Source organism: Ambystoma mexicanum, chromosome 13 (genome assembly GCF_040938575.1).
Source record: "Ambystoma mexicanum isolate Mex_15411 chromosome 13, UKY_AmexF1_1, whole genome shotgun sequence".
Taxonomy (NCBI): domain Eukaryota; kingdom Metazoa; phylum Chordata; class Amphibia; order Caudata; family Ambystomatidae; genus Ambystoma; species Ambystoma mexicanum.
This window is the reverse complement of record NC_090938.1, coordinates 675,349,845-675,363,292: the sequence shown is the minus strand read 5'-3', so window position 1 is coordinate 675,363,292 and position 13,448 is coordinate 675,349,845. Positions and strand designations below refer to the sequence as shown.

The 13,448-nt window shown below is 50.2% G+C and overlaps 1 long non-coding RNA gene across 1 annotated transcript in view; it reads right to left on the bottom strand.

Moving 5' to 3' along the window:
- Window positions 1-13,082, bottom strand: part of LOC138521688 (uncharacterized) — a 44,407-nt gene extending 31,325 nt beyond the window's left edge. The window contains exon 1 of the long non-coding RNA XR_011283096.1: window positions 12,676-13,082. This is a non-coding gene — a long non-coding RNA (uncharacterized lncRNA). The remainder of the gene's footprint in view (window positions 1-12,675) is intronic.
- Window positions 13,083-13,448: the final 366 nt, after the last annotated feature.

Genomic DNA, 13,448 nt, shown 5'->3' with positions numbered 1-13,448 from the left:
AGTAAGCCTGGAAAAGGAGAGGCGGCACAAACCAGGTAAGAGCTCACCTCTCTCGGGTAGGCTCTTGGTACCTGGAGAAGGGAAAGGAAAAACGTTTGCTCTTGCGGGTTCACGCGCTTTTGACCCTTCAATAAACAGAGCTCTTGCGGGTGCACGCATTTTATACAGCGTTCGTCGCTTGAGACTAACGCGACAACCGAGACATCACAGAGTCGTGCAGTTGCCAGAACCGGCAGAATTCAGACGAGAAAGATGGCGGATGGGAGAGCGAAGAGGGCCCGGGAATTCTCGGACTGGGCAAGAAAAGCGGAGAAGGAGTATGGAGCCCAATGGGTGCTGGAAGTAATGCAGAAAGAAGAAAGGGCGAAGCAGCATCACCCTTACTGTTCATCGAACACAGCAGCAGTGAGGGCGAGGAAGAAGTGCCACAAGGACAGAAGAGGGGGAGAACGGAGACAGGGAGAACGGAGGAGGAGACGGAGACAATGGTCAAGAAAAAGAGAAAAGATAAAAAGAAAGGTACTGTGAATAATAATGTTGGGAAAAAAATAGTAAAGATGTTAAAAAATTGCGTCACGGTTGCGGGTAAGTCGCCCAAAACCAACGACAGGAAAAGCAGACGGGGGAAGAAGAGCAAGGAAGAATGGTTGGGTAATTCGTCAGAGGAAACCAGCAGTGAGGATGAAGAAAGGGATCATCTAAAAGCTTGGGTAAAGTGGAAAGGAGTGGTGAGCAAGGAAAAGCGGAGTGGGGTAGGGGGGGCAGGGATAGAACCCAAAGAGGCCCCGGTCCCTACCCCACAGGGGGCACCAGTTGAGCCCAAGGAAGTTCCGGTCCCAACACCGCAAGGGACACCAGTAGTCGCAGTGCCACAAGGAGCGCCAATTGTAGCGACGCTACAAAGCACGACGGTAGGCCCAAACATAGGGGCAGGGGCAACAACAACGGCAGTAACGGTAGAGAACGGGGCACCGCTCATGACGAAGTATGGCAGGCCAACCATGGGTAAAGATGCACAGGGCAGGTCAATGAAAGCGATGGCTTGGTACATAAATGACAAAGTAAAGGAAAAAATTTGGAGAAAGGAGTTGATCGATATATTTACATTATTAGATTTTCAAAAAAGGGGGATGAATGTGGCAGTCGAAGACATGAAAGAGGATGAAAAGAGTTTGCTCAAAAAGGGGCCAGTAGTTAGGAACTTCGATAATTGGATGTCGGCCTTTACAATAATGTCGACAATCATATTACAGAAATTCCCGGAGGATGGGGTAGCGTTAGTTGCTTATCAACAGAGGGTGCTGAAGGTCCACGCAGCGTTTGGGGGGGACGCATGGCTAGAGTACGACCATGAGTTCCGAAAGGAGATGGACTGCTTCCCGGACATGGGCTGGGACGAAGAAAATTTCAACCTTTACATCTTTAATGTGCTGAAAGAGAAATGGGATTCCAAGGAGCGGAATACAGGGGGTCAGCAGAAAAGGCAGTACTGGCAGAGCGATTACAAGACAGATTACAGATCTAGTAACCGAAGATACGACTCCAGTTACGACAGATACAGGGAACAGAGTTTTCGGAGCGGAAATTTTGGGCCACAGAGAGGATGGCAGAGCAGCCTGCCCCCAACAACACAAGGGGGGGGCAGTGGGAGCCCGGGTACGGCTCGGACAGAACCAGGGCAATGCAGGAGCTTTGAAAAAGGGGTACAATGCAGCTGGGGTTGGAAGTGCAAATTCAGCCACAAATGCGAGAAATGCAAGGGAGACCACAGGAGTTCCAAGTGCACAAGAGCTGCAGCCCCGAGCGGCAGAAGAGACGAGACACGGAAATAAGAACTGGAGCAGGAAAGGGGCCACGCCGGTAAAGATCGAGAGAATGGAAAAGTGGCTCCGAGATTACCCCGACCAAGAAGCGGCAGAGCAGATTAGGCGAGGCTTTAGTGAGAGGTTCAACATCCCGTTCACCGGCCAAGGAGCGCGAGACATTCCCAGGAATCTGAAATCAGCAAGGGAAAACATAGAGATAGTGACCAAGAAGATCATGAAGGAAGTGGAATTAGGGAGGGTGGAGGGCCCATTCTTGGCCCTACCCTTTGTAGAATTCTTGTGCTCTCCGCTAGGGCTGGTGCCAAAGAAAGAGGAAGGGGAGTACAGGTTGATACACCACCTATCCTACCCCCCGGGGGCCTCAGTGAACGACGGCATCGCACAGAGCGAAGCAACAGTAACGTATTCAGATTTCGAAGACGCAGTGGAATTGGTCAGAAAAGCAGGGGAAGGGGCATGGATGGCGAAAGCAGACATTAAATCGGCATTTCGCCTGTTGCCAGTCAACAGCGGATCACAAAAATGGCTATGTATGCACTGGGAGGGGGAATACTTCATCGACAAGTGCCTCCCAATGGGTTGTGCCATCTCGTGAGCATATTTCGAGAGGGTGAGTTCATTCTTACAATGGGCAGTGGCACAGGAGATGAGGGAGTCCATGATGGTGCATTACCTAGATGATTTTTTATTTGTCGGCCCCAAAGGGGCAGACATGTGCAAGGCAACACTGGACAAATTCGTAGAAATAACGAGTGAGTGGGGCATTCCTCTGGCAGATGAGAAAACGATGGGGCCAACACAGGTGATCCAGTTTCTAGGTATAGAGATCGACTCAAACAAGGGGAGGTGTCGGATCCCAGAGGACAAAGTGACAGAGCTAATCAAAACAATACAGGAGCTGCGAGGAAGAAACAAGGCAACCGTGAAGGAGTTACAAGCACTGGCAGGGAAACTGAACTTCGCAGGGAGAGTCATACCGCAGGGAAAAGTGTTCCAGAGAAGGATCGAGCTGAAGACAAGAGGTGCTACCAAAGGGCACCACAGGGTCAGGCTAGGGGGAGGAATCAAGAGAGACTTAGAAGTCTGGGCTGAATTTTTGGTGAACTTCAGGGGTACAGTGATATGGCGCTCGCCAGTGAATGAGGAAGGTAGAAGAGTGTTATTCACTGACGCAGCCGATGGTTTTGGTTTTGGAGCAATACTGGGGAGAAAATGGTGTGCAGATGAATGGCCGGAATCATGGCAGGTGGCGGAATGGACAAAGAACATAACGCTACTAGAGCTCTTCCCGATATGGGTCGCGTTATGTGCATGGGGGAAGGAGCTAGGCAATAAGGAGTTGGCGGTATGGTCGGACAACATGGCGGTAGTGCATGTGTTAAACAAAGGAAGTGCATCATGCAGTGTAGTGTTGGAATGGATGAGGGCAATCACATTGGAAAGCCTGATGTTAAATACATGCATAAGGGAGAGGCATATCGCAGGAGAGGAAAAAGTGGTGGCTGATGCAATCTCTCGTTTTCAGTGGGAGAGATTCAGAGAGCAGAGACCGGACGCCGACAAGGAAAAGACGCCCACGCCACGAAAGGCATGGGTCCCGTTGAAGGCACTAGAAAAGAAAGCACGGTTGGCCTCAAGGTCGACTCAAAAGTGGTGGAAAAAGAGTGGAACAAAGAAAGGGTCATCGACAAGCTGACCAGGAATGCCCTGACATACAAGACGGGTAAGCGGTACGCAAAGATGGTAAAAGATGTGTTGTTGGAAACAGGTGTAAAAGTGGTGGATGAAATATCAACGGAAAGAATCTGTGAATTCCTAGAAGGGGCATTTGCCAATGGTAAAAAGAAAAGCTGGGCAGCAGCGCATCTGGCGGCGGTGGCATATACCGCAAAAGTGGCGGGCATACCGGACCCGACTGACAGCGATAAGATAAAATATGCGATGAGGGGATGGGCGAAGCTAGAGGGGAAGAAGCCAGATAGCAGAAGACCGGTCAATTTTGGGAAGTTGATAATTTTACTGAAAGTGCTACCTAATATATGCAGCAGCACATACGAAACTGCGCTGTTCAGGGCGGCATTCGCGCTAGCGAACTACGGGGCTTTCAGAATAGGGGAACTGGTGGCCAGGAATACGATGTCAGGAGACGGCCTGGCAAGGAAAGATATCAGTATGGGCGACAAAGGTATGTCAATAATGCTAAGGGAATCTAAGACAGACCAAACAGGGAGGGGGAGAGCGATAGATCTCAATTGCATCAGAGAGAAGGACCACTGTCCCAGATGCATCACCAGGGAATTTTTAGAGCTGCGACCAGAAACTGACGGGCAGCTATTGATACATAGGGACGGCCGCGCGCTCAGCAGGTATCAGTTTCAAGCAGTATTGAAGCAGGCAGTGGCAAAGGCGGGATGGGATCCAGCCGAGTTTAGGACACACTCCTTCCGGATAGAGGCAGCAACCTCTGCGTGGGCGGGGGGCCTGGGGACAAAGGGGGTGAAACGAATTGGGGGATGGAAATCGCAAGAGATACATAAGGGAGGAACTGATATGATATTTATCTCCCCCGTTTCCACAGAGGTTGGACCCTACAAATCGGCCTGGATAGTGGGGCACTCTTTTGTGACCCGGGCAGGCAGGTGGCTGGAAGAGGTGAATCAAGGATTACATTTCAGGAACACAATCACGTCATGGTGGGGCCTCCCGGGGATGCACTGGGCGGACATCCACGACAGGCTATCGGACTTAATAGGTTACAGGGAACCCCCCCCGAGTACCTGGTTATACATTTAGGGGGGAACGATCCGGTGAGCACGAACAGGGGCAAATTGCAAAGGGAGATCTGCGAGTCACTGCATAGCTTGGCTCGCAGCTGGTGGAAGACAGAGATTTTTATGTCAGAGATAATACCTAGAAGGATCTGGCATGGGGCACAAAAGAGACATGCGATCGAGACAGCGAGGAAAAAGTTAAACAAATCAGTAGAGAAGTACTGCAAGAGTACAGGTCTACATTTCATAAGACATGGTTTACACCGGAGCAACCCGGACATGTTCCACCAAGATGGAGTGCACCTATCAAAGGTTGGGATGGGGGTTTTTTCCGACAACATTTTTAGGGCACTCCAAGCAAGAGGCTGTAGGTAGGGGGCTTTTGGGGGGGACCTGAGTGGGTGTAAAGGACACCCACTCAGGTGTGGCGGCATGTGCCCAGGAACGAAGGCTCAGGGATAACAAAGACTCAGAAGGAGCCTTGAGCGGCTTCGGAACTGGACACAATGTGCCCAAAAGCATATGTATATGCAATGTTTTGTTATAATGGATTTTCTGTAAGAAAAATAAAATGCCTACGGCCTACAAATTTTCCATACACAAAAAGTTGTCTGTAACTTATTATTAGGTAGGGATCTGATAAGAGCAGCAAGGTGAACCCACACTACTCAGCCTATGACCCAGGCCCCGGGCCGCATGAAATGCGGAACGATAGAGGGTTTGGGAGTTTAGGCGCGGGGTGGGGGGAAAACGGCGCGAAAGCGTAGGGAGGGGCGTCCGAATGGCGCCACAAGAAACAAAGGCCCAGGAAGGGCAGGAAGCAGCACCTGGGTAGGTGCGAAATATAACAACAAGAGGTCAGGGGGTAACCCGGCCGCCCCCAGGAAGGAACAAAAGGCCGGGGGGGTATAAGTAAACCTGGAAAAGGAGAGGCGGCACAAACCAGGTAAGAGCTCACCTCTCTCGGGTAGGCTCTTGGTACCTGGAGAAGGGAAAGGAAAAATGTTGCCACCCAACCCACTCTGCAAAAGAAACAGAAGAGGTGGGGGTGTGCAGGCAGGAGCCAGGACGCCGAGTACTCCTTCGGTACACGGTACAAGATGGTGCAAAAGTGGAAGAAAGAACGCCGAGTACTCTTTCGGTACACGGTCCAAGGAAAGAAGGAATAAGCAAGAGGAAAGAACGCTGAGTACTCTTTCGGTACACGGTCCAAGAAACGTCGTAGGCGGCATGTGCCCAGGAACGAAGGCTCAGGGTTAACAAAGACTCAGAAGGAGCCTTGAGTGGCTTCGGAACTGGACACAATGTGCCCAAAAGCATATGTATATGTAATGTTTTGTTATAATGGATTTTCTGTAAGAAAAATAAAATGCCTACGGCCTACAAATTTTCCATACACACAAAGTTGTCTGTAACTTATTATTAGGTAGGGATCTGGTAAGAGCAGCAAGGTGAACCCACACTACTCAGCCTATAAGTGATGCTCTTATCCCTGGATTTGATTACATTTTCTTCGGGGCCATACACCGAAAACTAAATGGTCATCCCAACAATCACTAAACTAAGCCCATTTGTATAGTTTTCAGCGTGACCGGTAATTCCTTCCGAGACTGGTAGATGTCCTACAGGTCTGGTCATTCTCAAACACAGACAAGTGGACATGCATTGAATGTATCTGACACAACTACATGGCATTTGCATGTAGTTGCATGCTATCTGCGTTGCATGTGTTCTGCATGTAAAGTATAGTGGAGCCCTAAACTGTAAACAGTTGCCCTGGGGGTTCATAGACTGATTTAGACTACCCCCCACTTCACCTTTAGCACTGTGCCACGTAGAATATATCTGAGTGCTATTGAAAATTCTGTCCAGCTGTCACGGTCACTGACATAGCAATCTGTGCTGTGCCTCTTCATACAACAGCTATTATGATATTATAATGTCACTACACTAGTCATCTCGGCTAGTCCCTTGAAATTTTAAATAGTATTTGCATGCAGTGCAATGCTGTTGCTATTTCATGTATGTATGTATGTGGTGGTGAGGTCACTGCCACCATCTTCCTGGAGTATCTTTTCACCTTTCTTCCAGGTATGACCTGTAATGTTTGAGGGTGGAGATGTGATATTGCAGAAGAGTATGGCATGGGTTCCAGATACAAAATCTAAAGGGCTAATCAAAAAGTTCCAAAGCCGGGGGCACTGTCGAGCAGCCAAACAAGATGGCTGCCTAAATGAGGAGCTCCAGCCCCGTAAAAAGCCGATATATAAATTAATCTGTTTCTGGCTACATATAGGGAAAACTGATACCAGCTGCGCGATCGTAAAGGTGCTGTGAGTCTGGGGGCACACTTTTGTACAGATCCGGATCGGTGGTGAGAGGCAGTGGGGGACTATGCACGTGACATTTCTGGCTCCAGACTACGTGGAGGTGTGGGAGGCGGGGCGTGCCCACCAGTGCGGGCTGCCTGACACTCCTCCGTAGCCCCTTCCGTCCTCTTCATTGCTGACCCACCTGTGAGCAGGGGCAGCTGCTGAGCCAACCGCAATGCCTAGAAGCCTGCGGCAACAGACATTGGGGCTGGCTGCCGGCATCCCCAACTGCGCTCTCCTGGGAGGAGGAGCGGGGAGAGCAAGACGTGTGGCTGGTTTGTGACTGCAGTGACCGCTGGAAAATATACGAACACCAAGGACACGACTTAACGTCCCCCTTCGTCAGAGGCCCGGTCGACCGTTGCCGACTGTGACCTGCTGGGCTTGAACGAGCCTAAAAGGGCGTTGGTGGAGTCCGACTGAAGGCACTGAGCTATGGGACACGAGCACTAGGCGGACTGTGGATTGGTGCGCTGGTTTTGCTGATGCGCACATCAGCCTGGAGGCACATTTCGCCGTGAGAGGAGGCCATACAATACACGGGCCATAGCATGAGGGCACTGCCCTGGGTTTTGCACCAACTCCAGACACCTATCCGACGAGGCATCCTAAACGTGGTGATGACCTCAGCCCTGGCAGATACGCTTGGAGTGGTGTTCGGCAGTCCCTGCTGGGGCCATCAGGCTTTGGTGCCGATTTGGGCCCTCCTGGGTGCCCGTCGTGATCCTGTGCAGTCAAACACCCGATCACAAGTAAGAAGCTGTGGCGCAGACTTATCCACCCATTTGTTAGACTTCCGGGCCGTAAAGTGTGTGCGCTGGGGTGCCCATGCGGCGTGGGCGGTGTTGAACCGGGCTGGTACGCTGCCATTGAAGTGAAGTTTGCATCCCCAGAACGTCGTCCCGCATGTGATGGCTCTGATCCTCTGGTGATCACGGGGGCGGTGCTCCATGCTGCACAAGCTGCCAGAGTTGATCCGGGATCGGCAGGCCCGGGCTAAGAGACTGTCTAACTAGTTGCATGCCCAACACGTTGCGAGTACGCCTTGGAACTCGCTATGCTCCCGGAATGACGGCCACAGGACAATGATGTGAGGATGTAATAGAACCACCGAGCCCTGCATAATCCGCCAGAATATTCAAAGTGGGAAACCTTGGTGCAAATAGGAGTCCGGGTGCTTCTGTGGTGTGGGTAATTGTCACACATTGGCACAGATCAGAAACAAGGTGTAGCTGGGAATACAGCGGCACAACTCACGGGGGCCACGGCGATAAGTCACTCTTGGTACACAGTGTTGTTGTCAGCATCCCCGCCCTAACCGTGTACTCGTGTTTAGGCAACCGATCCCAAGACAGTGAAAATATAGCTCCACACACCACCCTGGGTGATATCCTTTGTTGTCCTTCATCTCCGTGGGAGCGACAGCCCTAGAGGATTGGCCTAGTATCCTTAGACACAGCAGCTAGAAAACGACTGAATATAAGGTACCCTACAGTCTCACGGAGCCCGCCTGAAGTGTGCCAGGAGGGCACAAGCAGATGAATTCCAATGCAAGTGGGGGGCCAACAGTATCCAAATTGACTTACAGTGGCCACAGTGAGACCCGCTTTCAGAGCACAGTGATTCTCGTAATGTCCCATTCCTAAAAGGCCTAAAGTGTTTCTGTGGAGGGGGAGCTGAAAACTGGGAGTACGCCTACGTAACACACTGCTTGGAACTACTTTGGATGTCACGGTACGGCACTGCCTATGACCCAAGACTAAGGGTTTCACTCTAGCGACCCGGGCCCAGCGGCCGCTCATGCAGCGGTAGAGGTCCGCCTAGCTCCCCTTAATACGAAACCTGCTTGACAATCCCGAGGTCAGCTGCAGATACCTACTGGATCACGATCTCGCCACGACGGAGACACAAGTACTCTTGAGGTTAACCTGTCACTGATGTTATACTGACTGCTCCATGGTGAAGACAACAAACCAAGCAATACTGCAGCTACAGTGACCCCTAGACACGATTGGTTTGTCACTCACGAAAGATTCACCACACAATAGTTGAATACGAAATGCTGATATTAAGCGGAAGACAACATGACAAAGGGAGCTGGATCCAAAACGGAAGGCCCAATGGACACATACACTAGTACCCCGGCCACGAACTTAATACCACCACAGAGGACCACCTTCTCTCTGCAATGCAGAATGGTTTCATGGCTGTGAACATGAAACTAGACGACATCGTCACCACCATTGGGTCGCTGAAGTCTAAGCTAGAAAAAGAAGGGGCTCGCGTCACAGAGGTGGAAACAAGAGTGGGCGAAACGGAGGATAAAGTCACAAAGCACAATCAAAGCAATGCGCATCCTCAGCAAGAGTTTGGTAGAGTGCAGAACAAGTGTGACGACATAGAATCAAGGTCTCATCGGAATAACATCCGGATAGTCGGGATCCCAGAGGCAGCCTGTAAAGGCCTGATGTAACAATTCATCGAGAACTTGTTAAAAACACTATTTGACTCTTCCAAATTCTCAAAACACTTCTTAATTGAAAGAGCACACCTGGTCTAGGCCCCAGTCCCCAAACCCGGGGCCCCTCCTCATACCACCCCGGCTAAGATGTTGCTATCGAGACAGAGATCTAATCCTACGTATGGCACGAGAAAAAGGGATGCTGAGGTATGAATCCACACAAATTCATATATATCCTGACTTTGCCGCTAATGTACTGTCCAAACAGTCATACGATCCAGTTGAAAAACTATTACGAATCAGTCAAATCCAATATGCGCTGCTATATCCAGTGAAGTTGCGCATACAACATGGAGGAAGTGCTCACTTCTTTGAGGATCCTGATGAGGCAACTGCGTACATTGAATCCAAGATCTCTATACCACTACCGAGTAGAGATTGCGATGGGGGAGGTGGCTCCCCTGCACGCAACAACGATCTGAACAACATGGACAACGACTGACCCCAGCTGGTTGGTTAGGCCCTCACTGCGAAAGGACTATGGGCACAGGTCATTTAAATCACAGGGCTGGTAGCTGGAAAGTGGCCATCAGAACAGGTCCTCGGACTGCACACAGTGCACCCCAAGAGTGATCAAAATGTTAATTAGTAATGGGGATCCATCATCAAGTTGTGGGGGGGAGGATGTGGGTGGGGAATGCAGTTGATTGCTTTGCAAATGTTTAGCCCTTATAGGTTCACTTTTTCAAGTTGGTATGTTTGAGTTAAAAATACAGTGCAGACTGTTCCTTTAGTGCATAATACTATTACATCCTGGGGCTGGTCCGGCAGCGACTGGGCCTCAACTGTGCATTCTCCAGGCATGGTAGGAACTGATATTACATTTATGTCATGGAACGTCCAAGGACTCAACCACCCTATTAAGGCGTGAAAGGTTGCTGCATACATGAACAGGCATGCTCCTAAAGTGGTGATGCTGCAAGAGACGCACGCCATGGAGGCCATTAATGACTCATTGGCTAAGGCATGGGCCCAGAGCGCGGTTACACCAAATACTAGTCACAGTCACGGGGAGTGCTGACGTTAATACATCAATCCATTCCATTCAAAGAAACCAAGCATAGCATTGACCCAAAGGGCAGATATGTCATTCTATGGGGTGAACTAGCAGGTGTCGTCACAACTCTGGTAAACACTTATGGCCCCAACTTTGATGACCCCCAGTTCTATGGCCAGATATTAGATACCCTACTGGGGAAGCCCCACTCAAATGTTATCTGGGGCAGTGGACTTCAACCTGATATTGAACTGTGTCATGGACAGATCCAGAGCTACACAGTGAGACCGGACCAACGAGAGCCGGATGCTGTTAAATGTGACAAAGCACCTTGGTTTGACGGATGCATGGCGAGTGTGATAACCAACCACACGTGAATACACATTTTACTCGACAGTTCACGACGCACACTCGAGAATAGATTACTGGCTAATCCCCGCCTCATTTATTCCACAGGTAGAAGAGTGTAGGATTTTGCTGTGCACAATTTCAGCTCATTCCCCGATTATTATGACGCTGAAATGGAATGGACACACTACACCACGTCCACTATGGCGTATGCCCCCTACATGCCTGACTGACCCAGTTTTCCTCGAGGTGTTGTACAGTGGGACGGTGGAATTATTTCAAAGGAATGACTGGACTGTGCAGCAACATGGCACGATCTGGGAAGCCTTTAAAGTGTGGGTTAGGGGGGAGGTCATCTCCATGGCTTCTGGGGCATTGAAGGAAACTAGACGTGAATTGGGTAGAGTGGAAACTGACCTTAAAAGTTTGGAAATGGAATCTGGTAACACGCAAGGTTGAGCCCTTCTCGGTTGCATTAAAGGGAATCTTTTGAAATTTAGGGAACTAGCCGACAAGGAGGTACGGCTGCTCTATTATCGCGTACGGGCATGAAGATAACCCGAGGCAGATAGACATTTGACTTTCGCATCGCAAAGGGATTAAACCTGTCCCTCATTTTCATCGCTGACGCAACCGTTTTGACCAGCAAATACTGCGTTCATCACTGTTTGACAGAAAAAACATAATATATTGAGTTGTTCAGCTCCAATAATTCACCTGTATAGGTGCAACAGCACTTTGCGCTTTAGTCTTGCACTTTGTATAGGCCAGTTTTTGTAACTTTTTTAATGTGCGTGTCATAAATTGTGATATGAAAGTATGTCAGATGTGTTATGTAAGGCATTAGGGAGGTGTTGATACCTCAATACAGTGGATATGGTGTATGTGAATACGTGCTACACTGTATAATTTTAAAGAGGTTTATGTCTGTTAGATAGGAGCTAAACAAGTTTTTTGACCAATGAATAATAAAAAGGGTTTAATATAATGCATTATTGAGTCTTAGAAAATCTGTGTTCATAATAATTGGGTGAAGTTTTTTTTTTTTAGATACCACAGGTGATATTTACAGACTTACTATATTGTAGAAGTCTAGTGGGGTAAGACAAGTCCTCATACTTTAACCCCCCCTTTGGGTGTAAACTTTTAATAAGGATTCCAATGCTCTGTTTCCCTGCTCTCCATGATGCTTTCAGGGTACCTTGATGTATGATGTATCAGATATGATTTGCGCCTCCGCCTGCACATGTCTGTGCATTTAAAAGTGCATCCCATTTGTGAAATCGGGATGTGCTTTTAAATGGCCCCTGATTTGCACAAACGCGCAAGGGGGTGAAAATGTGCATTTGAATGAGTGCAGTTAAGATGCGGTCGTTCAGATGCCCTCTGTGGATTGGACTGCTTCTTTGCTTGGCACAAGTGATGTGATGCGCTCACTTGCCCCAAAAGTTGTGCTGATCTTCCCATAAATGTTCCCTACGTGTTTCCAAGTGCGGCCTGAAATGTTCTAACAATGCCATCATAGGTCCTTCCACTCACGCATCCTAACCCAAAAGCAGCCACGCTCCGCATCCGTTCTAAGCCTGCGTCGCCGTCAAGCAATACAACTCTCCTCTTTCCCCCACTGAGGTATTAAATCCCCCCCCCCCACCATTCCCTCTCCCCCACCAATCAGCACCACCCCGAAAACAGCCATACCAGGCCTGAATGCCCCTAATAAAAATACACCTCTTTCCCTGGCACGCAGCGTCCCTAATGAAAAGTATGTCAGAGCTCTCGCTGGCCTGTATATCACACACGCATTGGCCGCGGGCAGACCTGAGTGATAAGGCCGACTCACCTGCGGAGCGTCAGGAAGGAGGCCCTGCATGGCCGTGTGCGGGGGGTAGGAACGGCCCGGGCGGCTAATCGCCCATCACAGCATGTAGATAACGTAGGAAAGAAGCACCAGCCCGATGATGGCGAAAAACATGAGGATGAAAATGTCCAGCATCTCGGAAGCTAGAGGCGCACAGTGAACCCAACACACACTGGGAGGTGGAGGCAGCACGGCTCATCCAGCACACGGGGGAGGGGGGGGCACAGAGCACTCAGCACCTAGCGAGGGGCGGGAGCACAGAGCATCCAGCACGCACAGGGGAGGGGGGACGAGAACTCGAGGAGGAGGAGGAATAAGACGAGGAGAGGAGGGTGCAGGACAGTTGCGAGTGCGCCACAGAATGAGGAAGAATATGAGCACACAGGCGGAGGCGGGTGCTGCAGACACAGCACGCCGAAGGAGGGGGGGGGGGGCGTGGGGGGGATGCGGATGAAGGTCCGGCAGCGGCACAGAAAGTGTGTTTGGGTGGTGGGGGGAGGGCAGTTGACCAGAGGGGGGTGGAGGGACACGGTAACCAGCAGGTGACACTGATGGACAAGATACCGCCCCTCCCGGTGATCGACAGCTAGATTACCCAATGCGGCCAGCAGTACATCGGCGACCCTGCGGCATTATTTCGGAAAAGCCTGGGTCATCTTGAAGGTTTTCGGGGACCAAGGCACTGACAAAACGCTCCCAACCCAAATTAAGGACGGGAACCAAGAATCTCTGTTCGCTCCCACTGCCTTTGCCCA